Source organism: Crocodylus siamensis, chromosome 2 (genome assembly GCF_052110815.1).
Source record: "Crocodylus siamensis isolate JL-2025a chromosome 2, ASM5211081v1, whole genome shotgun sequence".
NCBI classification, from domain to species: domain Eukaryota; kingdom Metazoa; phylum Chordata; order Crocodylia; family Crocodylidae; genus Crocodylus; species Crocodylus siamensis.
Window position 1 is genome coordinate 131,819,100 of NC_143396.1, and position 27,553 is coordinate 131,846,652.

General features: G+C 43.0%; 1 long non-coding RNA gene across 2 annotated transcripts in view; it reads left to right on the forward strand.

Annotated features, from left to right (window-relative positions):
- The window catches only part of LOC149870784 (uncharacterized), a 96,869-nt gene extending 75,361 nt beyond the window's left edge, over nucleotides 1-21,508 (forward strand). For both annotated transcript variants that reach the window (XR_016440494.1, XR_016440493.1), the window contains 2 exons: nucleotides 18,654-18,709; nucleotides 19,972-21,508. This is a non-coding gene — a long non-coding RNA (uncharacterized LOC149870784). The remainder of the gene's footprint in view (nucleotides 1-18,653; nucleotides 18,710-19,971) is intronic.
- The last annotated feature ends 6,045 nt before the right edge of the window (nucleotides 21,509-27,553 follow it).

Here is a 27,553-nt window from a genome sequence, read left to right on the forward strand (position 1 = left end):
CCTCCTCAGTACATAGATTGGATGTGTTCTAAGTCTGGCATGACTCCACTTCTGATTCCATACTCAAAACCAATCCTTCCTTCTCGTGTTATTCTTCCTCTGACTTCTCTTTTCACCATGTCCATGGCATGCAACAAACTTTGTATTTTTCTACAAACCTGTGAGTCTTAGGGTTAGTAGTAGGATGGAAGGGGGGATGGGGGAACTTAAAGGGAGTCTCTTATTGTTCTTTCATCTCCTTTCCTTCCCTCTTGTGTCTCCACTTCCTTTCAAACACCTGCCACTCCGGTTTCTGCTTCAAACATCTTCCAGACCACTCTATGGGCCAACGAGAGGCAAAGCGCTGCTTGACCTGGTACTGGCTACGGGGGACGACCTAATCGGCGACCTAGTGATTGATGGGATGTTGGGTGACAGCGACCACGAGCTGATCACCTTCACCATCCGCCGTAAAGCTGGCAAGTCAGTCAGCAACACAGAAGTCCTTGACTTCAGAAAAGCCGACTTTGACAAGCTCAAGAGGCTAGTCAGTCAGGCCCTCAGGGACCATGACCCCAGGGAGTTGGGAGTTCAAGAAGAGTGGTTGCTTCTCAAGGAAGCGATCCTCAGTGCACAAGCTAAATCTATTCCAACACGGAGGAAAGGCAGCAAGAAGGCACAGCAGCCCCCCTGGCTCTCCAGAGACCTAGCGGACCTACTGTGGCTAAAAAGGAAAGCCTACAAAGGATGGAGGACGGGATTCACCTCCAAGGAAGATTACTCCACACTGGTCCGGTCCTGCAGGGAGCAAACCAGGAAAGCCAAGGCTGCAACTGAACTCCAACTAGCTTCAGGCATCAAGGACAACAAAAAGTCCTTTTTCAGATATGTGGGGAGCCGGAGGAAAAGCAAGGGCAATGTTGGACCCCTGCTAAACCAGATGGGGCAACTGACAACTGACGCCCAGGAAAAAGCCAACCTATTAAATAGGTACTTTGCGTCAGTCTTTCATCAGTCCCACGGGATGCCCATGCCTACTATGGGACAGGAAAATCTGGGTGAGGGGGATCCCCTACCCTCCATCAATGCTGACCTCATGAAGGAACACCTTGAGAAGCTGGATACCTTCAAGTCAGCCGGCCCTGACAACCTGCACCCCAGGGTACTCAAGGAGCTGGCGAGCGTCATAGCCCAGCCCTGGCACGGATCTTTGAAAACTCCTGGTGCTCTGGTGTAGTGCCCGAAGACTGGAAGAAGGCCAATGTGGTGCCGATCTTCAAGAAAGGGAGGAGAGTGGATCCGGCTAACTACAGGCCCATTAGCCTGACTTCTATCCTGGGGAAGATCTTAGAAAAGTTTATTAAGGAGGCCATCCTTGAGGGACTGGCCCAGGCTAACATTCTAAGGGACAGCCAGCATGGGTTTGTTGCGGGTAGGTCTTGTTTGACCAATCTCATTTCCTTCTATGACCAGGTGACCTATCACCTGGACAAGGGAGAAGAGATTGATGTCATATATCTTGACTTCAAAAAAGCTTTTGATCTGGTATCCCATGATCACCTCTTGGCCAAACTGCCCAGTTGTGGCCTTGGCTCCACCACGATCCGCTGGCTGGGAAATTGTCTTCGTGGTCGGACCCAGAGGGTTGTGATTGATGGCAGTCACTCATCGTGGTGCCCTGTGACCAATGGGGTCCCTCAAGGCTCTGTCCTGGGACCCATACTGTTCAACATCTTCATTAACGATGTGGACATTGGAGTCAGGAGTGGACTGGCCAAGTTCGCCGATGACACCAAACTTTGGGGCAAAGCATCCACGCCAGAAGATAGGCGGGTGATCCAGGCTGACCTGGACAAGCTCAGCAAATGGGCAGACGAGAACCTGATGGTGTTTAACACCGAAAAATGCAAGGTTCTCCACCTTGGGAGGAAAAACCTGCAGCACCCTTATAGGCTCGGCAGTGCTACGTTGGTTAGCACTACAGAAGAAGAAGACTTGGGGGTCATCATTGACCACAAGATGAACATGAGCCTCCAATGCGATGCTGCGGCTAGTAAAGCGACCAAAATGCTGGCATGCATCCATAGATGCTTCTTGAGCAAATCCCGGGACATCATTCTCCCCTTGTACTCGGCCTTGGTGAGGCCGCAGCTGGAGTACTGCGTCCAGTTTTGGGCTCCACAATTCAAAAAGAATGTGGAGAAGCTTGAGAGAGTCCAGAGGAGAGCCACGCACATGATCAGAGGTCAGGAAAACAGATCTTACGATGACAGGCTGAGAGCCATGGGACTCTTTAGCCTGGAAAAGCGCAGGCTCAGGGGTGATCTGATGGCCACCTACAAGTTTATCAGGGGTGACCACCAGGATCTGGGAGAACATCTGTTCACCAGAGCGCCCCATGGGATGACGAGGTCGAACGGTCACAAACTCCTGCAAGACCGTTTCAGGCTGGACATAAGGAAGAATTTCTTTACTGTCCGAGCCCCCAAGGTCTGGAACAGTCTGCCAGCGGAGGTGGTTCAAGCACCTACATTGAACACCTTCAAGAGTAAATTGGATGCTTATCTTGCTGGGATCCTATGACCCCAGCTGACTTCCTGCCCTTTGGGTGGGGGGCTGGACTCGATCTTCTGAGGTCCCTTCCAGCCCTAATGTCTATGAAATCTATGAAATCTATGAAATGAAATCTATATCATCATCCTTTTTCCTCTTCTCTCTTCTTCCTCCAACTCCTATCCTTTTCCATAACCCTTCTCACCTCCGTTGTCCCTTCCCCTATTCCTCCTTTCTCACCATCCCAAGTTTCCACTGACCCTTTCCCTCCTTCCATCCTCTCTATTCCACTCATCATCATCTTTTCTTCCCCTCCCCCACGATCTCTCTGTATACACCCCCTTCCCTTCTCCTGTCCTCCCTTCTTGCCCATTTCTATTCTTTTTTCCTTTCTCCTCATTTTTACAACATCTATTTACAGTACCTAAAAAGAAGAGAGCTATTGTAATAGTAACAACGTCAAGGACAAGAGGAGTCTTCACAAGGTCTTTGAGGGAGTTGGATCAGCTCTTCAGGAAACAGGTCAGCATCTCCCTCAATGCCACACCCACTGTCCTTTTCCATCACTGAGCCCATTCCTCTGCCAAATTCAGTTTACAAATAAGAGAACCATAATCTCTACCTCACACCTTTGCTGTGACTGGGGACATGGTTCTTCACATGCTATGGTTTAATCTAGAATATCAACTTTCATTTGAACTAAGTGAAATTGAATTTCAACTTCTTATGATTCTGCCTTTTAATTTTTTCACTTTCTCAGAGTGACCCCCAGCACCAATGTGCCCAAGTGAGCAAGGAGCCCAAAACAACCATGGGACCCATGAAATGCCTTCTCTGCCAATTTCAAAACCACAGAATTTCTCAAGTTTCTTCAGTATTCAAACCCCACCCCCCAAGCCTAGAATTTGGCATTTTGTTCCAGCCATTTTATCTCTCTGCCCTGTTGGGACCTATCTGGAGTTTTACCACTGCTTCCCAGATTTCCATTGCATGGCTGAATTCAATAGAATCAAAAGACTCAGGAAGCCAAAGTGGGAATGCAGTTTGCAGCCAGGCAGCTAGCAGCCTCAGAGATGTGGGTTGGCAGAACAACAATGCAGAAGTCTAGACCCAGAAAGCTAGATATTAGAGCCTCTGAGAGTAGCACAATCTGTCCTGGAACAGAGTTAGACTTGCTGCCTGAACTGCAGGAGCCTTAACTACAAGCTTCCAACCTCAAGATGAATCACTGTGAAGAACAATCCTCTGCAGGTCTCAGCGATGGGCAATGGGCAAAAATAACCCCGAAACAAGCAACTACACAACATGGCCACAGAATTAGGAGTCAATGCTGTGGAATTTTTTTAGAACATGATTTTGCTTGCATCCATTCATCAGAGGATGAGCACCTTCTAACAGGTCAGTAAGTCACGTGATTGACACCTGTGACATAGTGTAATTTTTCTGTCCCCCTCTCCTCTCCTTCCCCTCCTTTCCATAGGGGAAAAAAATGTCCTTGAAGTCTGCCCCCCACCCCCCGACACACACAATTTCTCCTTCTCTTTTTAGTTGTTCAATGTTTGGGACAGAGCAGATGAGCTGAGGAAACTAACCCCGTGTTTGGCCTAGTGGGGGTTCATTTCATCCTTTCAGACTTCCCCATCAGAGGCAAAGTCTTTCTGTTGTGAAAGTAAGCTGTTGTATTGGAAACACTTCCCTAAACAGTGGTGGAAAGAAGGGCTTTTTTGGTTTTTGAACAATTCAGATTTTTCAAGAAACTGGAAGGAAACATATATAGGTGTTTAAGGGTTCCATCCTACTCCTCCCCCCCCCCAACTTTGCACACCAATAGTTCCCAACAGTTGTCATCACTTTGAGACTAGGGCTGAATCATCTTGGAAATAGACACATTTAGAAAGAAGGAAATAGCCAGCAATTTCCTCTGTTGTCCTCAATTTGAAAGTGATGGGAGGCACACAGCGCTCGCAAAATGGAGACCTTTGTTAGCACATTCTCCCAAAACCTTTTGGAACACTCTAAAGCACTTATGTGATGACTGTTTGCAATCAGGGGCAATTCTACTGTATGGTAACTGGGAAAAAAAAGCTTTAGTGAGCTCCTTGCAGCTCCGCAGTGGACAATACAGTTGGTAGTGCTGTGAAGGAACAAAGAGACTGTGTTATTTTATTTAAATTCAAGTAGAACTTAGACTCTGTTGTCTAGAGAACAAAAACCTTTTGGCTCTCACAATATTGAGTTTATTTGTACTTCAGGCTTCTTATCCCCAGGCTAAAAATAAGCTGCCGAGTATAGTGCTGTTGATTTTATTTGCTAGGAACGAATAATACCAGAAGAAAAAGTGGGCAATAAACAAGAGGTGAAAGTTCAGGATTAACCAGTTGGCTGCTCCCTTATCCAGACAGTATATTGATCCTATGCAGTCCTCCAGGGCTCAAAAAGAAAAGGGAACACATGTGGTTTGTTAATGCTGCAATGGAGAGCTGACCACAAAATGAGAAAATGAGACTGCCCACGTTCTTCAGATAACTGACCTGCACCAAGAAATGAGATTGGAAAGGCGGTTACCTCTCCCTTTATGCTTTGGAGACCTTTCCAGTTAAGGTATGTCCAGGTTGGACAGAACCATTCCAGGGTTGTCCCTGGAAGCTGTGTAATGGGAGCCAGGTTGTGCTGCCAATATATTGGAACCACTGGAAATCAGTGAGAATCCATTTGCCTTTGATGGGCTTGGCCTATGGCTCCATGCACAGAAGAACGGCACTGAACTATACCTGCATCACTCAGTCTGTTCTATACTTAGAAAAATGCAAAGGACTCAGACATCATGTAGGGCACCCTGCTATGTTTATATTGCAAAAGAACCTATGAGCCCCAGTCATGGGCCAAAAACTTATTGCATGAAAATCTACATCTGTACAGGAGACACACTGCCCCAGAGGAGCTAATAAAAGCCCAGAGACAATGGGGGCTACAATAGTGTATACAGCTGGAATATGGAGACAGTACTTCTCACCCTGGAAAAAAACTGGTCAGGGCACACCAGCTTCCCACCAAGGATACTTATTCTGTAGTCAGCATAGCAGACTGGATTTAAAAGAAATAAAGGCGGGCATTGAGTTCTGCCTTTCTTTCTAGTACCCTTTCCCTGAGTACCACCAGGCCCTTGGGCATACTTTGTTGCAAGTGCTATACTCCTGCACAGTATTTACAGTGCTATATGAGCATATTGTTTGCACTATTCTTGGGCATGTCTACACATGCCATTAGGGGGTAGCAATAAACTGCAGAGCTTATTGCTCCATGGTTTAGTGCTCCCAGTAAACTCCCAGGCACATCATTTACACATGTAGCTGGACTGTAGCACATGGAGCTGGGTAAGAGCAGTCCCAGCTGGCAGGAAGTCCAAGAGGTCAGTCTCCCAGCCCACAGCTGCTTCAACCAGGCTCAATTGGCTGCAGAGGGCACAGAGCTCTGCAGCAGGGGAAGGATGCTCCAGTAGGCAGCCCTGGTATTGAAGCACCTTCATGCCCCAGCCAGCCAGTCAGCATCTACATGCGCACTGCTGCACATGAAAAAAACTCTGCAGCAAGGTAGTACTTGTAAATACGCGTACTACCTTGCTGCAGAGTTTATTAGTTTTTTGCACCCTAATGGGGATGTATGTGTAGACGCTGAATAATTTACAGCACAGTTAATTAGTCAACTGCACAGTAAACATCTTGTGTAGATGCACCTTGTGTAGTTTTATTTGAACTTCATAGACACGTACTTATTCTTTTAATTAACATAATGGAAGCCACTGCTGGCCTGTAGTCCTGTATGCTAGCAGCACTGGAAGCTCAGACATGCACTGAGCAGCGCTGACATTGCCTTGCAGGGAGCATTCCAAGGAACTGAGGCCCATGCTCATCTATAATAGGGAAGGCTATTGCTAAGCAGTTTGATCGAACACATATAAGCAGAGGCCATCCAGCCTACTTCTTATTAGCAACACTGGGGTACTGTTAGCCTGTATTAGAAATTGCTTAGTTAGGACAGTGTGAGATATGCAAATGTATTGACTCTGCATGTGTGAATTTAAAGTTACTCTCTGTTGAATCTGCTAATCCTAATTTATTCCACTTTTACTTTATCTGTACAAAGTTGGCGGCTACCAGTCTGGAAGTGCTCTTTCCAACACTTATGGCTGGAGTTATTTATTTATTAATTCCTTGGACAAACAGAAAAGGTACATCTTAGGCTCTGGCTTTCCGGAGGTGTCAGCGATGTGCAGGCTACTGATCCAAACAGTTTATCCGTGTTTGAAAGGACTTGAGTATTAAATATTAGCAGTTCTTGCAGACTAACCCTTCATAACAACAACACATTGTTAAGCATCGCATGGTATAAAGACCTTCAGATGCCTCATAAATTAGTTAATGCCTCTTATATTGCACTTTTACATCACTAGATCTCAAAGTACCTTATAGGAGGCAGCAAGAACCACTGTAGTCTACTCCTTGGGATGGCCTGTTCCTTGGGATGGCCTGTTCCTCCAACTGACAGTGGTATTGCAAAGCTACTAACTGGCATATGGATCATTCCTGAGCAGACTACTAACCACAGCATTTCCTGTAATGGTACAAGACAAGAGCTTTGTTTCTGCATCACTGGAACTGAGAGCAAAAGTGAGCAGCTCAGCACATGCAGCGAGACTGAAAGGAGGAAGGGAATAACCAGGAACAAGCAACAGTGCTGCAGTGCCAATGTCGTGCCTATCTTCAAGAAAGGGAGGAAAGTAGATCCGGCAAACTACAGGCCCATCAGCCTGACCTCTAGACTGGGGAAGGTCTTGGAAAAGATGATCAAGGAGGCCATCCTTAACAGACTAGCTGAAGGCAATATCCTGAGGGATACCCAGCATGGGTTTGTTGCAGGTAGGTCTTGCTCGACCAATCTCATTTCCTTTTATGACCAAGTGACTTACCTGGACAAGGGGGAAGAGATCTTGTATATCTCAACTTTAAAAAAGCCTTTGATCGGTTATCCCACAATCACCTCTTGGCTAAACCAGCTAACTACAGCCTTGACATCACCATGATCTGCTGGCTGGGGAACTGGCTCCACGGTAGGACCCAGAGGGTGATGTCGATGGGAGTCAATCGTCTTGGTGCGCTGTGACCACAAGGCTCTGTCCTAGGGCCTATACTTTTTAACATCTTCATCAATGATGTGGACATTGGTGTCAGAAGCAGACTGGCCAAGTTCGCCGTTGACACCAAATTCTGGGGTAAAGCATCCACACCTGAGGATAGGAGAGGGATCCAGGCAGATCTGGACAGACGCATGAAATGGGTGTTCAACACCGAAAAATGCAAGGTTTTCCACCTTAGGAAGAAAAACCTGCACCATGATTATAGACTCAGTAGTGCTATGCTGGTTAGCACTACAGATGAAAGGGACTTGGGGGTCATGGTTGACCACAAGATGAATATGAGCCTTCAGTGTGATGCTGCGGCTAGTAAAGCGACCAAAACGCTGGCTTGCATCCATAGATGCTTCTCAAGCAGATCCCAGAACATCATTCTCCCGCTGTACTCAGCCTTGGTGAGGCCACAGCTGGAGTACTGTGTCCAGTTTTGGGCTCCACAATTCAAAAAGGATGTGGAGAAGCTTGAGAGAGTGCAGAGGAGAGCCACGCATGTGATCAGATGTCAGGAAAACAGACCTTATAATGACAGGCTGAGAGCAATGGGGCTATTCAGCCTGGAAAAGCGCAGGCTCAGGGGTGATCTGATGGCCACTTATAAGTTTATCAGGGGTGCTCATCAGGATCTGGGGGAATGTCTGTTCACCAGAGCCCCTCAAGGGATGACAAGATCGAATGGTCACAAACTCCACTGTGACCAATTCAGGCTGATCATAAGAAAGAACTTCTTCACTGTCTGAGCCCCCAAGGTTTGGAACAGACTGCCACCTCAGGCGGTTCAAGCACCCACTTTGAACACCTTCAAGACACATTTGGATGCTTATCTTGCTGGGATCCTACGATCCCTGCTGACTTCCTGCCCCTGGGGCAGGGGGCGGGACTCGATGATCCTCCAGGGTTCCTTCCAGCCCAAATGTTTATGAAATCTATTAATTCACACAGGATATGATCCAAATCTACTCATATCACTATAAAGGCTTGTATTAACTCAGGGCAAATAAGGAATTAACCCAGACATCCAGTTTATATTCTCTGTGGTGTCACAGCAAGGAGAAGACTAGAAACTTTAGAGTAGTAAAACCAGCACACGCTTATGTTCAGATACAGAAGCAATGGGCACAGTGTTGGAGCTTAAAAAAAGGTTCAGCAGAAAGCACCCTTCCAAAGCAGCGATGTACCATCTGGTGGACCCTTTTAGGTCAGGCATGGTCTGATAGGCTTCTGTTTTCTATCAGTCTTTGTTAGCTTCCATTCTAGATCATGGTATGGTCTGCCCTCCCATGACTTAGATTTCCAGCAAGGTCTTGGTTAGGGTCACCCCTACCAGGGTGCAGGTTGTGCTCAGGACTTCAGAACACTACAGCCAGAGGCCCAAGCAAACACTATGCTGCTTTCAATGCCAGACTCTCCAAGATGTCTAACTTTCAGCCTTCTCCTTTGTATAAAGGAAAGGTGGATGTTCCACAGGTATGCATCCTGACTCAGATACCTGCCTTCAGGTGCATCCATGAGATCTAATTGAATTAGTTGGCTCCTGTTAACCCTTTCTTTGGTAGGGTGAGTCTTTTAAATTCTGCTCACCACTTTACTAGCTATTACTGTCTTTAATAAAGACCCATTTTCTGCCATCCACGGAGCCAAAACTCCCAGTGAAATCAAAAGATTTTCATTACTATGCTCCTAATGATTACATCAGTGTACTATCTGTGCAGCAGAGGTTCTTTTAATTTCAGCTGTCCCAGATGAGCAAAAATATGTATTGTTATTTACAGTTTCAAAAGCAGTGCCATTTAATTCCCAGTGTGGGGTTTGTTATATTTTTTTAATTTGCAATGTAGTCAATACATACCATCGTTACAATCTGCAGCTCTCTAAGCCAAGCCAAGAGCATCTCCCACATGACACACACCAACCAATCTATACATGTCTGTGATTCTTCATTATCATTAATGTTGGCAATTCGGGGAGTTAAGACAATGATGTGAGTAAATGACCTTCCCATCTCACAGCATAAGCCAATCAACTCCAAGGTGAACTGAAAGTGCCCAGGGAACTTTGCAGTCAAGAAGAAAGGTGCCTAGTGAGTTTAATTGACAAGAGTAGACAGTCTTTTTCAATCACAATGTTTGACTTAGGCATGTAAAGTCCTCTTAAGGCCTTCCCTGTATCTGCTTCCTAGTATAGAAGCTTATCACATATACTGAGAGAGTAAGTTCTTACTTTGTGCATGGACTCTGTGACTATAAAATAAACATGCAAATAAATACATCAACACATATAAAACATACTTTGTCAGACTGATCCTTTTCAACAATAAACCATTTTATCATTTAAAATATACTGATTAAATGCATATTCTCTGCATTTTAAATGAAAATGTCATTTTTTTCCCCCATTAGTTGGTGTTTGTTTGTTTTAAATGCCAACCCCACATCTCCATCTGTTCCTTGGGGTTTGCAAGGATTTGAAGAAGAGTAGAATCAGGCCTTCAATCACATCTGTGGGCCCTGTTCTCTAGAAACCATTGGGTTCCTTCAGCTTGAAGTAGGAGGTTTCATACAGTTGTAAAATTTGGTGCATAGTCATGAAAAATTATTTGTTGCGTGTTTCCGGGTTCCAGAAATTACCAACTAGATCTTTAGCAAAAAAAAATGAGCCCAGATCCAATGACTAGAATAGAGTTCTGCTAGTTTCACCAACTGAGGATCTGGTCTTACTCCTCTAATTTAAATCTTAGTCTCTAGATTAAAGCAACAGTGCTGGGAAAACAGGGCAGTAAAGACACTAGAGAATCAGGAACTGTTATAATAATAGATGGTACTTGCTTATTCAATTAAGAATTAAATAGATCAAACTCAGTGTTAGAAAGGGTTTAATCATAGCCAAATGGTGTGTGTAAACTTTATGAGTGATGCAGAATACTTTATTCAGTACTAATCACAGAACATACAAGGAAAGGGCAGCTTCTCTAATAGTTCACAAACAAAGTACATCTGATATCTTTCCATTGCAGGACTTATTTCGATGTGTTGTGATTTTAAATATGGAGGATGATATTTTCTCTCCCCACACCATCAAAGTATTTTTTTGATCCTTAGGAAAAAGTAAAGAGCCAAGGAGAAAAATGAGGAACCACAGAAGTAAAAGAAAATCAATTCTTTATCATGAATGACATTAAGGATGGTAGCTTCATTCCCAGTGTTTCAGCCCTAAAACCATCTCCAAGGAGGCTTGCAGCTATAGCATAACATCTCTAGATGCAGATTTAGCATCAGATGTTTGTGTTTTTGAAAACCAGGCCTCTTACATAGGTTTCTAAGTACAGATGCAGATAGCTAGTTTTAGAAGCCTGTATTAGAACATTTTGACTGTAAGGTAGACTTTTGCTGCTGGTGTTTGCATTACAGCAGTATGTTGAGGCCTCATTTTTCCTGCAAGCCATCTCTGCCCTAAAGAGCTCACAATATAAAAAGACAAGATGGAGAAGGAGGGAGAGGAGAACAAGGAAGTGAAGTGAAGCAACATCCCCATGGTAATGCAATACCGTTGCAGAGGTAAAAAAAAAGGTGGGGTTTGATGCCTCCTGACTCCAAACCCAGTGTCCTATTAACCTATTAACCCTGTAAAAACTACCTTTTCCTTTTCTTACTCAACCACTACTCTCTTAGCTTGCTCCCAGCCTCCATGGCTTTCCCAAATATACACTGTATGTAGAAATACCATTTGGTGGCAGCCTGGTTAAATGTCTTGCTGTGACTTCAAAGGCATGAATTTGAGCCTTGATTTGGACTCATGGTAAAGTCTGTCTTCGGCCAACCAGACTATACATAATACTTGGTCAGTTAGGCTGGGGAGTCAAAAACGGCCTGGTGCAATGTAAGAACATCATTGCCATTGGCTACAGAAACTGGTGAGTCTTCACCATGTTAGGCTAAAGATCTGGGTTAACCTTTGATCTTTTTTGACATTAAAACATGATAAGTATTTAACCGTCTAGAATTGCTTTGGAAAAGGTAATGATCTGAAGCTCTAGCAAAGAAAATTTGACAAAGTAATAGATGAATATTGAAATATACATCTACTCCATATTGAATATATTTGGCTAAATAGTCTGTTTAGCAGTTTGTCAAGTCAAAAGTTGCAAGGACTTTCATGACAAGGTTTCCAGAGCTTCACAGAAGACAGATTTCATATTCCATACACCTTTACTATTAAGACAACATTTTTCACTTTTTGAAAGAGTGGTTGTTTCCTTGTTTGTTTGGCTTTGTTTTGCAGGGAGCATCTATTGGTCCTTGCTTGATGTTAGGTGGCAGGGGGTGCTGTTTGGGGTTTTTTGATACAGCTCTTTCTTATTTTTTGTTATAAAATGACTTCATTACAAACCAGAAGTGATTGAACAATAAACAAACTCACTACATTAAAGTAAATGAAATGACCAAACTTTGACTTCCAATTTGTTGAAGCATTCAGTTGCTGTTCAGCATCAAGCACATGAGTAGTTCCTATGCCCAAAGGCTCAGAGTGCATGAAAAAATAAGTGGGGGTGGGGGGGTGTATTTAACAATAATAATATTTTGGGCCTTTATCCACATATATCCCAAAGGGCTTTTGCAACCATGAAGGCTAGAAAAAGACTTTTAAACAATTAAAGAAAAGTCTGTCCTCCTCTTATGATTCTAGGGGATAGGGCTTTAAGAAAAAACACTAAGAGTAGGATTCTCACCCCTTCTCAGGCCTCTTTATCTCATGCTGAAGGAGCCCTAGAAGCACTTTGATAGTATGAAAGAGGATTCCTTCAATACAGTCACTTCACAAGACAGCTAAAAAGCTGGTAACAAAGACATCTTTGTAAGCCCCCAGTTAAAGGGGTTTGAAAGAGTGGAGATGTAAACAGATGGAACTATACCATGTAGTGCTATGGAGGTTTTGAGCAGTACTTCATTCTGTAAAGCAATCCTTGGAAGACTGCTTGTAATATAGACACATCCTTAGAGCTATCCATGTTATCCAAGAGGTCTGCATGGACCCTTGAACAGTTCACAATCAAGGCAGTACAAAGGTAATTCAGAGCAGAGCTGACTTTAGGAGCTGACCCTGGGAGAACTTGTATTTTGGTGCTTCCCCCCACTCCTCCTCCTCCCCCTCCCCTTGTTTCAGAAATAGAGCTGTAATCTCAAAATGGGGTTGTTTTTACAATTTACTAAAGAAAAAAATACAAAAGAGGAAATGACGCAAAATTCAATTCAATTCAATTTTATTTAAATAAATGCCATGTCATAAAAATGACATTATAGCTAAGTGACAAATAACCTAAACATTCAATTAAACATTAGATTAGTAAATTTGTTCACCAAGATTCTAAGATTCAGAAAATTACTCTGTGTGCCTTTGCTGCTGCAGACTCTGATATTGCTTGTGACAGACCTATATTTTGAGCCACAGCATTCTCGATAGACTGGATGGCCAGCAAAGATATCCTGTCGTTTCCCATGGTTGATCACAAATATGTTTTTATAAGCTTCAACTTTGAGAAGTATGATTAACAGAATCCTGAGTATTATCCATGTGTTTGGGAAATTGCCATGAAGTTCAGTGTTGTAAATAAATTGTATAACTTTTTGAGGAGTACTACAGTCCATTGGAAGTAGGCTTAGGAGATAGCCAAGTTCTTCCCAGAGGTCAATACCGTTAATGTCAGAGCTTTCTCCATATGTCAACACACAATAAAGGTCCTTACAATGCTTCTTCAAAGTTTATTTGTCAGGGAGTCACATCATGTTATATAGAAAGCCACAAAGGTTCACATATTGATTCATTTACTGAAACTGTTCTTCCACGGACACTCTCACCATGTCTGTAAGTCAGCTGAAAAATTCAAGTTTGAACTTGACTTCTGGATTGTTTACTGTTTCATTTTCACATTTGTAGCTAAATTGATGCTTTTTAGGATCAAAATTTGGGGCTGGTTTAAACACTAGATCAACACCAAGATTTTCAGCTATTTTCTTAGCGGTTGTCAGATCTCATTCATACCTGACTTGCCTTTAGTTTAAAATATAGTCATGACAGGCACTTAACAAGTTTCCAGCTGCAACATTTTCAGAGTTTTTCCTGCTTTGTATGCTTTTGCTTTTTGCTCCTTGAAAAAGGATATTGTACCACACCATAGTGGAGACAGGAAACCTGAATTGACATGCCAGGGTGAGCACTGCATGATAGATACCAGTGTCTGCGTGCTTTAATACAGCCATGAGCAATATGTGCCTCCTTACGCTGGGGGGGCATGGTGACCACCCACAGGTGGCGGCGATGGTCTCAGTGACAGGGGTGTGGCAGCGGCAAGCAGGGACCACCCACAGGAGGCCATGGTGACATCAGCAACAAGGGCAGGCCAACTGGGGATTGCCCACAGGTGGCCGCGGCAAGTGGTGGGGGTGGCAAGAGGTGGGTGGAGAGCGGGAACTGCCCACAGCAGCCATCCATGCTGTCAGTAGCAGCAAGCAGGGACCACTGGCTGTCGCTGGTGGCCATATCAGCAGTGGGGGGGGGGGCAGAGACCGCCCACAGAAGCTGGAGGTGGCTTCAGCAGTGGCTAATCCATGGGGGGACGTGTATCCCCCTATGCCTCCCACAGCATGTCACATTCCTTCAGAGTAGACTCATCCACTGTTTTAAATCTACAAAGTGCTCCTTAAAGGTCTCTGTGCCATCCAAAGTATGAAGGAACCTAACAATGAAAGACAACTTTCAGAAAGGCTCATATATGGAGTGCAGTCCAATATCATGGAATAGTACTTGACACTCTTCAGCCTTTTAAGAATGTCTTGCAGCACTTTCTTCAATAATAATTAGTGCTGTGCAAAGCTTTGGATCATGATTCAGATTCAGAGATGATTCAGATTATTCAGAGGCTGAATATACGCATCCAAATTAAAGTGCTAGAAGCTTTAGGCTTTCCAAATCATTTCGGGAAAGATTTGGAGCCAATTCGGCCATAGAATATAATGGGGAAACAATGAAATATCTATAACTTTGGGGGTTTTTTGGCTGACTTGAATTAAACTTGCAGGGATGATAGCCTCTGCTGAGAACATGATCTGTGCCAAGTTTCAAGGTGATAGGTGTAGGGATTTCTGGGAAATTGCACCTCAAACTCCTGAAAGCAAAACACATGTCGTGTGTGTTAAGCCACAGTGTGGGGATGGTAGCCCCTGCTGGGGCCACAAAGCCTGCCAAGTTTCAAGGAGATAGGTTCAGAGATTTGGGGAAAACTGCACCTCATGATATGGGTGACATGCTGTGCGTGTTAAGGCGCAGCAGGGTAAAAGCTGCAGGGATGGTAGCCCTTGCTGATGCCACAAAGCCTGCCAGCTTTCAAAGAGATAGGTGCAGGCGTTCTGGGTTCTGGGGACCTGCACCTCTAGCTGCTAACAGGCAAAACTCATGTCATGGGTGCTTGTGCAACTGTGTCTGTCTTGAGGTTGGGGGGAGGAATTATTGCAGGACTGGCTGTTAAGCTACAGCGTTACCAGTTACCAATAAATTATGATTCACTCAGGGACCAGCTCACAGTAACTAGCTAATGTAATGAGTTAATGAGCAAGGAGTAACACCTACAAAACCACAGACTAAGGAAAAGAAATAATCAATACAAACAATCAACTGCCCCAAGACAGACAGTCAACTGCACAAGCACCCAAGTCACGCGTTTTGTCTGTCAACAGCCAGGGTGCAGGGCCCCAGAACCCCTGTACCTATCTTCTTAACAGCTGGCAGACTTCATGGTCTCAGCAGCAGCTAGCAGGCCTGCAGCTTTCACCCTGCTGTGCCTTAACATACACAGTATCACCCATGTCATGAGTTTTGCTTGTCCGCAGCTTGAGGTGCAGTTTCCCCCAAACCCCTGCACTTATCTCCTTGAAACTTGGCAGGCTTTGTGGCCTCTGCAGGGGCTACTATCCCTGCAGTTTGGACCCCACTGTGGCTTAACATACACACATGACATGAGTTTTGCTTTCAAGAATTTGGGGTGCAGTTTCCCCCAAACCCTTGCACCTATCTCCTTGAAACTTGGTAGGCTTCATGCTCTCAGGAGAGTCTACCACCCCTGTAAAACCTGCAAGATTCATCTGAATCAATCAAAAAACAACAAAGTTATAGATATTTCATTGATTCCCCATTATACCCTATGGCCGGATCTCTGAAGCAGCTCTGAAGCTTTGGAGCCGATTCAGCTGAATCGAAGCAGAAAACCAATCCGGAGCTCCAAATCGGATAACTGGCATCCAAATTGGCCAGATCTGAAGCAGAATTGAATAGCTGCCTATTCACACAGGCCTACTAATAATTCAATTATCTCATTCTGGATTGTTTTTCCACAGTAGTGATCCATCACCTTGCTGGAAAGTATGTGTCACAAATGTTCCTTCATTATTTAAATGTACTTTCCTTGTAACTCCACCAAGCCCAGGAGGTTGCTGCTGTTCACAATGAAGAGCCTGTCAGATGAGTCTCAAAAAGCCATGTTATTTTAGAAAGATAGTGTTATTGTCATGAGCCTCTCTAGAGTATTCTTCCAATGTCTTGTTTCTTGTTTAATCACACATTGAAACTCCATGTCAATGCAATTATACTGTTTTATTCTTTGCTCTGCTTCAACCCACATTCAGCAGGATTTGAAATGACTAGGCGACTTTTCATGATGCACAAGAATCTGAGACATGCTTCCAGTCATTCAACCCCTCAAATGCTATGAATGATTTTGGATTCAAGGTTCAAAGAGCTTGCAGCAGAAGCAGAAAATGTTGTCAGCGTACTCTAAGTAAAGCAGCCAGTGCCACTTGAGAACGTTACCATTTTCAAGATTTCTATATAAAAACATAGAAAACGTAGAAAAATGCTGATTCTGCTCATCCAGAGAAAAATCCATGTCATTTACTTTTGGACTGTTAGTCACTAGCAGATCTCAAATTATGAACATTAAGTTGGGCCACCTACTTTTCTTGCATAAGTAGGTGCATCACAATCAGGTCTAGGGAGGTGATACTTCCCCTCTATGCAGCATTGGTCAGGCCACAGCTGGAGTACTGTGTCCAGTTTTGGGCGCCGCACTTCGGGAGGGATATGGCCTGGAGAGGGTTCAGAGGAAGGCCACTTGTCTGGTTAAAGGCCTACAGGAAAAACCCTATGTGGACCGATTGGGAGACCTGAACCTCTTCTGCCTCTGCAAAAGGAGTCTGAGAGGTGATCTTGTGGCTGCTTACAAACTTATTGGGGGGGAGGGGGAGAGGGCAGCAAGAAATAGGAGATACTATGTTTACCAGGGTGCCTGTCAGGGAAAGTAGAAATAATGGCCACAAACTGGAAAACAGCAAATTCAGATTGGACATCAGGAAAAAGTCCTTTACAGTGAGGGCTGCCAAAATATGGAATATGCTTCCAAGGGAGGTAGTGCTATCCCCTGCTTTGGAGGTGTTTAGAAGAAGATTGGACAGACACCTACTAGGGTCATCTGACCCCAGTACTCATTCCTGCCCAGGGCAGGGGGTCGGACTCAGAGATCTAATAGGTCCCTTTCAACCCTAACATCTATGAAACTATGAAACTGTAAAGCAGAATCAGAAATGGCATCACCAGTGCCTAGAATGGGAATCATTTAATCTTTATCACTAGTGGCATCATAATTATTGTGGTCCAGATAAAGAATTTATTTTTCATTTGGGTCTCTTTGTTTCTCTTGCAATGATTCTTTGAAGTTGAATTGTGGATCATCCATGCATTTTTCTGATATCTCCACTTTGACCATCTCGCTACTACTGCATTGGTTGTCATGAACATGTCAAGTATTTTTTTACTGTGTTTGCATCTTTTTTCATTGTAGTCATTAATTGAGCTTGCCATTTCCTGTTCTGCACCCCTGATATCATCCTCTTAGGTACTTGCAACATTTTGTTTTCTTCCAAGTTTTGTGGCTGGTGAAAATTAAAATGAGCATTCCAGTACATCTTGCACACACTTGAAAGAACTTGCACATGCCTGATCAACCTGGCATATGCTTGCACACATTTGCACATTCTTGCAAGGGTCACAGCCAGTGAAAATTAAAATGAGCATCCCAGCTCTGTCCTTGCTCCTGTGCCATGGCTGAGCAACCACCCTCCTCCCCTGGGTGGTGAAGCTCTAGTGTGTATTACTATTTAGGCTCTAAGAGAGTTAATGGACCATTAATGACACATTGTTTACTTCACAAGTGTTAGCAATCATCTTCATTAGCTCCCTTAGCTGCCTAAGTAGTACTAGCAGGGCTGCACGATGCCACCCTGCCCCTGCCTCTGCTTGCAGAGATGCACCATGCCAGTGCCCCCTTGACCGCTGGACCCTGGGTGGTTGCCCACACTGTGCATTTCTTAGGCTAGCTCTGACTCAGAGCTACCATTCTCTTCCTGTCCCAGGGCTGCATGTGCTGTGCTATGCTGTGTAGGATATGTCCACCCTGCAGTCAAATGGTCTGACTGCATTCTTCATTGGCAGACCAAAGATAACATTAATTCAGCTAACATTGGTAACAGTAGCAGTGAATACTCAGTCTTAGCTATGTACTTAGGTTGCTAGGCCATGCCATCACCTCTTCATTCCTGTTGTTACCTGTGGTTGGTAAATAAAAGCTGACATAGAGATGCCCACCCATTGGGCAAACATAACTCCCAGCCTTAGCACGAATAGACTCACAGAGATTTGTCATGACATCACATTTTATGTCACGTTTGCCATAAAATCATGAGAATGAGTGATGGAGGAGACACAAACCCAAAGGCAATGTGTGTCAATTAAATTAACACCATCTCTCCTTGCATCTATATGAAGAATTATACAGCAATCTAGGAGAGGAAAGTAAAATGTTTTCTTTTATTCTCTTCTTCTGTTTGAATAGGGCTTAGATTTTCAGCTATACAGTGAAGGTTCCATGTCTGTGATTCCCTCTATAAGGTGAGTGATATGTGGGAGGGAAGGATGAAATCCTAGGCACACTGAAATTGATGGAAGATGTACCATTATTTCAAAAAATGGGCCTGTTTCTCATCCAGACTCATTTTCAAATCAGATCTTTATACATGCAAAATGTTTACCAGGCATCTTTGATTTTCCTTGAAAAATATGTGTACACTCTTGTATAATTTCCAAAGTGACTTGTAATTCCTGAATCAGTTTTCTCACATCAGTTTCATAGGTAGAAATGTCATATACATTATGCTAGGGTCATCAGTGTGCACACAATGCAGATGTTTGGCCATTTTATTGGCTGTTAGGGATTGAGACTTTCTGCTGCCTGCTCATTTGCAAAATGTGTTTTAGTCTTAAAAGTCTTTTTTTTCTGTAGCAACTGAAAAGCAAAGGCTATATGTTATAGTATGAATATGTTACAGTATCAAGTACATATAAGTATGACAGTTGGAGGACCAGTCATTTGTACTTTTCAGTGTCTTCTAGCACAGGGCACCCTACCAAAGCAACCACACAATTATTTATGTTAATACAAAGCTTTGCATCTTTCTGGTTTCTTTGCATTTGGCATGCCCTGGTTCCTTTAAAGATTTTGAGTTAAATATTCATAGAGTCAAAGATTTTTAAGCTAGAAGGGACTACTGTGACTATCTAATCTGACCTCCTGTAGTATACAGGCACCAGGACTTCCCCAAATTAATTCCCATTTTAACCAAAGTATGTCTTTTAAAAAAGCATCCAATATTGATTTAAATTTTTCTAGTGACAGAGAATCACTCACAGTCCTTGGTAGATTGTTGCAGTGGTTAATTACTCTCACTATAATGGCTCCTGTTCAACATTTCTGTGTTGTAATGGCCTCATGAGGTCAGATAGGTATCTTAATTATTCTGCTTTTCAAGTCAAATGTATTATTATTATTATTATTATTATTATATACAGTGCTGGATCATGCGAGATGCTGAACCACCTGGCCTGACTCCAGCAAAACCCTTAGTTCCACACTCATGTTTGAATGCATGAGTAATTCTATAGTGGAACTGCATGTGACAGCTGCCACCTTGGCCAACCCACAGGGGATTTAACTGTGAATCTTCAAGACTATGAGCATGAACTCCGTCTTCTTATCTGGGATTATCAGAGATGCATATCCGTAACAGAGTGGGCAGGAAGGAGCTCCATGCCCCATACTAATTAGTGTATGGCACACACTTAAGTCAAGTTCAAACCATGCTTGTGTCTTGCAGGAGAAGGACAAGAGTGTTCAACTGGAAATGTTTTCACTCATGCAACTGACCCATAACCAGAATTGCCTCCATGGATCCCAACTGCCAGTAGCTTCCAAGGGTATGAATATGTTTCTAGGGGACACTAAAGCACAAGTTTTCTACAAGACACAACATACTTGGAACATCAAACACCTCCCTGAGAAGGCCAACCTTCTAACCATAGCTATTACTAGCCTGTACACTAACCATAAAGGCACAGCTACCTGTCTGAAATGTTTTCAGGAACACAGACTACACTCAGATTAGGAACCACAACAGATTACATAAATTGTCCTTGTCACTGTCACCCACAGGAACTCCACTTTCACCAGCAGACAATTCTTCCAAACTGTGGGCACAGCTATGGTCCCAAAGATGGCCCCCAGAAGGCCAACTTTTTTATAAGCCACCAGGAAGAGAAATCTTTAGAAAACTGCACCACCAAACCTGCACTATGTTGATTTTTTTTTCATCATCTGGACTGAACACCTGGACTTCCTTATTGACTTCCACCACAAGTTTACAACTACCACCATTTCATTAAATGCACTCTGAAAGAGTCCTACACTAACATCAACCTTCTAGGTACCACAATCCAGTCTGGAATGGCACCCTACAAATCCCCATATACAAAAAAATTCATGAACCATCATATCTGTATTCCCCAAATCAGCAACCATCCCAAACACACCAAAAAAAATCTTCAATCTATAGCATGGTCCTCAGATAACACCGCATCTGCTCTGAGGAAACCATAAGAATCCATAGATCTGAATCATCTATCTCAAAATATGGTATATCTAGTGACTTACCAACTCCCACTGATTGGTGGAGGGGACCTGCTTGAGGCTCGCTCCTGATCAGTGGGTAGGTGAAAACTGTGGTTTTAAATACAGTGCCATTTTTGCCTCCCACCACTGATTGGCTGAGGGGCCCTGGACGGCTCTGCTGTTTGCTGATGACTGACGGGTAGACAAAAAATGGTGCTATGGTTAAAACCACAGCTTTAGCTTCCCTGCTGATAAGGAGAGAACAGCAGGGTCCTCCGCTGATCAGCAGCGGGGGGAGGTGAGGAAGCAAGGGCTGAGGTGCACGTGGAGGCACGTGCAAAATTAAAGGAGCTGCTGTGCACACTACTTCTGCTGTGAATTTGGTTGGTTCCTAGTATCTCATCCAGTACACCAAATGCCCTCATGGAAACTATGTGGGTGAAACTAAACCCCCAAAAAAATGTTCCAAAAGGAAAAAAATCACATGAAAAGTCAAATGAGAGAGACACATGAACATATGTAAGAGAACATTTTTCACAGAACAACCACTCCCTTTCTGACCTCACAATCCTCATGCTCAGGGGTAATCTCCAGAACAACTTGAGGAGACTGGACTGAAAATGGAAATTTGTAATCTTACTGGATACTAAAACCAAGGACAGAAGATTGACCTTGACTTTTATGGCTCACTACAATCTACCTGTGATCTCTGCTAATCTCTTTTAACTCCACAGGTGCTAATGATCTTCTTCCCTCTTCAATGGTCTTCCTCTACCAATACTCAAGTTATCCTTTCTACTGCATAGCCTTTCTTGTCTTGTAGCTATTTTCCATCAATCCTCCATTCCTTCAAGCAGTCTGTTTTGATTTATAAGAGGAGTTAAAACAGGCTATTATTCTATCAGTACCTAAGCTCAAGCAGAGCCTGCTTCTTTCCCAGACCTGAGAAAAGGTACCTTGTGCTCAAAAGCTTGTCTAAGATCAGTCCCAACTATACCATTGGTCCAATAAAATAGATCATCCAAAAAACTCCTTGCCTCTTCCTTATTTCTCCAACTCATGTTCATTGAAAAACAACTTGCATTTCTTTCTTTCTTGCTCTTATTATTCTCTTCTTCCATCTGCCCTTTAATCTCTGTGTATGTGTGCACGTGCCTTTCTTCCCCTTGAAAAAACTACCGTACCCGGTTCTTTAATCTTAGTTAACATACAAATAATTCCATTTGTGTTCTGAATCTTACTGTCGTTTATGGAATTTGCCATCATGTGATTCAGGTTAGGGACAAGGACAAAACAAAGAGCTCTAGAAATAAAATGAATCATCTACACAGGAGCAGCTTCAAAACAAATTTCACAATGGCACAAAAGTCACCAAAAATCTTCTCTACAGAGCTGCAAGGATGATTATGATCATTATTTGTATTGCATTATGTTATGCGTTGGAATGACTAAAATGTGGAGCTATTCAAACTCACCTTCAGCATTCATACTTGGATCAATATGCTTAAAAAGCAATCCCTCCACCCCTCCCCAGGCAGCAGAAGGATCCAAATGAGTATGTGCTTCTCTAACATTCAGTGAAATAGATAACAAATGACCAGATCTAGCTTCAGGGCACATCCTAGCTGAACAACCTTTAAAAACAAAAAGGGGATTTGGTTTGCATTCAGAATAAGCCGTGAGGTATCTGTCTGTATGTGAAAACTAACTGTCAGAGACAGCAAATTCAGTCTCTGGCAACATCTTGATAGCTCTGCTTGTGCCACTAGTTACATTAACCTAACACCGCATATAGCAAAATACCACATGGAAAAGAAGAAAAGGCGTATAAGCCACAATGTAGCATGCTAAGCTAACTCAGTCCTTCAGCAAACCATACCCTGTTCAGCACAGAACTCAGACCCCTGCGTAGGATCCCAGAATGTGCCTAAAGTCAGGCACATGCTTAAGTTCTGTGATGGATAGAAATGGATTTTAGCATGTGTTTTGTTGAATGAATGGGTTTGGTGAGATCTATAATTAAACTGTTTCTGCTGTTTAACTCATCTAAATGGAGTCTGATACTTTCATATTATCAACACTGATTTTAGTTTATGTCACTTATCTCAAATGGCTGTGCTAATGATCAGAACCTAATATACAGTTTATAGCATCCTCTGGAGTCAAAATGTTTTGCGGTGTGCATGTGAGGGAGGGAGGGGGACAGAAAGAGAGAGAGAGAGAAAGGGAGAGAGAGAGCATGAGAAATACTTAGAAAATATTAGGTTAGAAATCAATCTTTGTGCAATTAAGTGTATGTGCACACAACCCCACTCCCCAGCTGACTGCTAGACCAAAAAGTCCTATCCACTACATTGTTTGCTTTACTGTCCTCAGCTATCCTGGTTATTCTCAATAAGCAATTTCGGTACTCTTAAAAAAACCACAGTAACTCACTCAACATGCTTTCTGTCACAGAAACCTCAGTCCAGAAATGATTGTTTTATGTTCTTTTCATAATACTTGTCAGACTGCATTCTGCATTCTCCCATAAACCTTAATTGGTCAGTAATTAGCCCCTACCACCTCAACTGTCATGTGATTTTTTATAATTTTTTTAAGTACTAGGCCCTAACAATAGTTGCATTCTCCTTAGGAATCTCCTGAAATCCTTTCAATAATTTCATGCATCAATAATGCTGCATTGAAAATAAACAGACTTAAAAACTGCTCCAAGGTTTCTTATTCATGTGTAACCTGGGAACCATCAAGGAGCCACATGTGTCCTGATTCATGGCCAAACTGCCTAGCAACCCTAGAATGACATCATTTCATTAGCATATTCCCCACATGACCTGTATTTCCTTCAGGGTGACAAAGAGCATACCTGTTCAGCTAATCTCCCTGACGTGATTGGACTGCAGGAAGCAATGAAACCTAGGTAGAGAACCCAGGTGCCATAAGAAAGGGCTTAAGCTCACTGAAGTATTTTTGTTGTGAGGTTTGGTGACCAAATAACCTGCTAAGAGGAGGAGGTGGTGGTATTGTTTTACACAATCTTTCTACTATCAGTTGTAGTGGGTGTAGAGAAGTGCTTGTATTCCTGCAGTTTACTGGCCAGGTTCTGCTCCTACTCATACACAAATTGGGAAGTATTTGGCTCCTCAGTGAGGAAATTGTTCTCCACAACATTGCCCAGAGGCTCTGAGATCCCTATCCTTGTCCTTGCTTCCCTCAAGTTCCTTGAGAACATTAGTCTACCAACAAAGAGGCTACAGGTAGGTGATTGCATATGTGGGTATACTTTCTATGTTTCAGCCTCATGAGCTGAATGGTTTGGGCACTTGCACAAGAAATGGAAGATTCCCTCCCCCTAGGTTTGAACCTGCATCACCTTTTTCTCAGTACAGGGTTCAAGCCAGGAGGCCACAGCTTAGGCATTCTCTAGGCTCTTCTTGTTTCAACCCTTCTGTTGAAGTTGCCTTCTGGACAGCCAAATGAGGAAGACATGTTGTGGCTAAGAGAGAGAGCACAAACCAGGCAGTATGTGGTTCAATAAGATGAATGGTGTTGTAAAAGGGAGCAGATTTTGGGTTCTAGCTAGGACTCCTACTCCCAATTGGGGTACAAACTTCCCCAGTGCCCTGCTCTCCATTTATTTAATCCAATGCATGTGAAATTCAAGGTTCAGTGTCTCTGCTTCAAAAGGAGCACTGAAGAATGCAACTGAATAATATTTAACCTTTAGTGCAGTGGTTAGAACATTTTGGGCATGTCTACATATTTGTTTAACATGCAGAGCACATTAAAGTGCCGTGTCAAAAACAGCACTAATACATTAATGTGCAGTAGAAATAGGCTACTGTGCCTTAAGCATCACTAAAAAGGCTTGTACTTTTGGTACTGCACATTAGTGCAACCTAATGCACATTTATGTAGTAACTCGTGTTAGAGGTACTTATTTAATGTGCAGTAGCAAAGCACATTATTGCATGTGTAGACACATCCTCTGTTGAAAAGGATGTGGAAAATTGGATCCTATCCCTTCTGAGTAAGGGGGCAGGGGGCCTAGAACAAAGGTGAGTACATAAGCACTCAGCTATTGGGCTGAAACATGGGAAGAGCTTATGTCTGGGTATGCACATACCTGCCCACCAAGAATATAATCTCCAGAGAATGCTTGGCATTGGCGTGAATATATATGCATCCACAATGGCAGACAAGGTTCTTTGGGTTGATGTGATATCTTTTATTAGACCAACTAAATGTTGGAAAAAATTGTTCTTTGCAAGATTTCAGGTACAAACACCTTTCTTCAGTTGGTCTAATAAAAGATATCACATCTACCCAAAACACCTTCTCTGCCTATATCCTTAGACCAACACAGCTACAACCAACGCCCCTATGCATCCCCTCTGCAGCAGTAACAGAATTGCAAACTGTGTACAACTGCCCAAATGTGCCATTTACACAGCTTGGAAACTGTCTTAAATTGAAACAGAATGCTGCCCTTAAAGCTTAACAAAATTATGAGCCACTGAAAGTAGAGCCTTGAAATGGAAAATGTTGGGCAACCTTACCTACAGTTGTAATTTTCTTCTGAAATACTAGAGATCATCCTGTAACTCTCTCTGTCACTGTTTTCTCTTCATATACCCCAGAGCTATTTTGAATGTTTACATTCACTTCATATTTATTTTGCCTTATATTTAACTGGAGTCAGCCTACCAAATACTTAAAAAAATCAGAGTTATTTTTCTGCATTTGTCATTAAGCTACAATGTAGAGGGGTTTTTATTTTAATAACAGCATGTCAAAACATCCCAAAGAATGATAGCTTGCTTCCATTACGCTTCATTCTTCGATCACGGTTCCTAGAGAATAGCAATTTTACTTCAAAATTACTTTTAACTGAAATCATTAAATCTCATAATTTATTGAATTCTCAGAAACTTAAAATACAATTGCAAACAGTATATATAAATTAAAGTAAGATGATAACACATGCCAGAAAGCATATGAAGACTAATGTAACTATGAAGTTACATTATGGCTATCTGATCCCATCCCATTATGCCATCCCATGGTTATTTTAATTATGATGATGCAAAGGTCTTACATTTACCAGAGACCCAAGCCTACATAACTACAAACATAAGAATGCCATGCTGGAACTGTCCCATGATCCACCCATGGGCACTGCAATATGGTGATGCTGGCTTCAAATTCAATACATGAATCTGTATATCCCCATCCTGCTCTCTTCATTATCATTAGCTGTTATAAACCTGGTAATATAACTTTTATCTATCTAAACTTCCATCTTACCTGCATTCCCAGTATAAACAGGGGAGCTATTAATATGTCATTGGCACAGCATATATCTCTACGTATTTGGATGGAGAGATAGATTCTAATTATTTTGCAACTGTCGGAATAGTTAACTCATATGAGACCTTGGAGAAATGGGTCTCCAGCTCTGTCACTGATTTGTCATATGACACTGAGTTAATGACTTTTCTCTCCTTCCACATCTATTATCTAATCTATTTGGATCGTAAACTCTCTGGGCTAGGACTTTATTTATAATAACTCTGATCCCAGTTGATAACTAAGTGCTCCTGTAATATAAATAATTATAATAAGGGGAAATAAAAAATAATGAATTTAAGAAACATTGTAAAATGTATCGTGTAAATGGTTGAGCAATTTCTAATTATTAGCAACATCCTAGATTATTGAAATTGACTAAACAATAGAGGTCAAACTTATTTTTCATCACTTATTTCTGTTTTCTTCTTGTGGACAAGAGAGTGAAACCAGAATAGTTCAATCTGGATTGGGGTGTCAGAAGCAGACTGGTTAAGTTTGCAGATGACACCAAACTGTGGAGAAGCGTTGTTACACTGGAGGATAGGCTGAGGATTGAAGCTGACTTAGACAGGCTCACAAAGTGGGCAGATGAAAAACTGATGACCTTCAATATAGAGAAATGGAAGGTGCTCCACCTCAGGAGAAAGAACCCACACCATACCTATAGACTCAGCGGTGCTTCATTTGCTAGCACAAGTCTGAAAAAGACTTGGGGGTCATGACTGACCACAAAATGAATATGATCCACCCATGGGATGCTGTAGCTGGCGATGCAAATAAAACCCTGGCTTGCATCTACCAATGCATATCAAACAAGACCCAAGATGTCATTCTCCTGCTTTACTCAGCCTTGGTGAGGCCGCAGCTGGAGTACTGCATCCAATGCTGGGCTTATGAGGAGAGGCAGAAAGACACAGGACTCTTCAGTCTGGAAAAGCATAGGCTCAAGGTTGACTTGGTGGCAGCCTATAGGTACATTGGGGTGTACATCAGGACCTGGGAGAACATCTGTTCACCAAGGCTCCTCTAGGGAAGGCTATGTCCAATGGTCACAAACTTTGGGAAGACCATTTTAGACTGGACATAAAGAAAAACTTCTTGCTCTCTGAGTCTCCAGAGTCTGGAACAGACTCCCCGCAGAAGTGGTGCAAGCATCTACTCTGGGCACGTTCAAGTTGCATTTGGATGCTTACCTTTCTTATTTCACAGCCAATCTACACTGAAGGTCAGTCCACTGTCTGCCACCTGTGGATCCTCTGGGTAGCAATACAGCTCTGCCCCCAGTGGCAGTAGCAGGCAAAGAAAGGGCAGAAGGGGAAAGGGGAGGGGATGTGCTGCTGGGAATGGAGGGGAAGGAAAATGTTTGCTGGGAGGGTGCAAATTCTACCTCATTTGGGGACATTAAAATGTCTGTAGCTACTGCTCCTACAGTGCGGTCT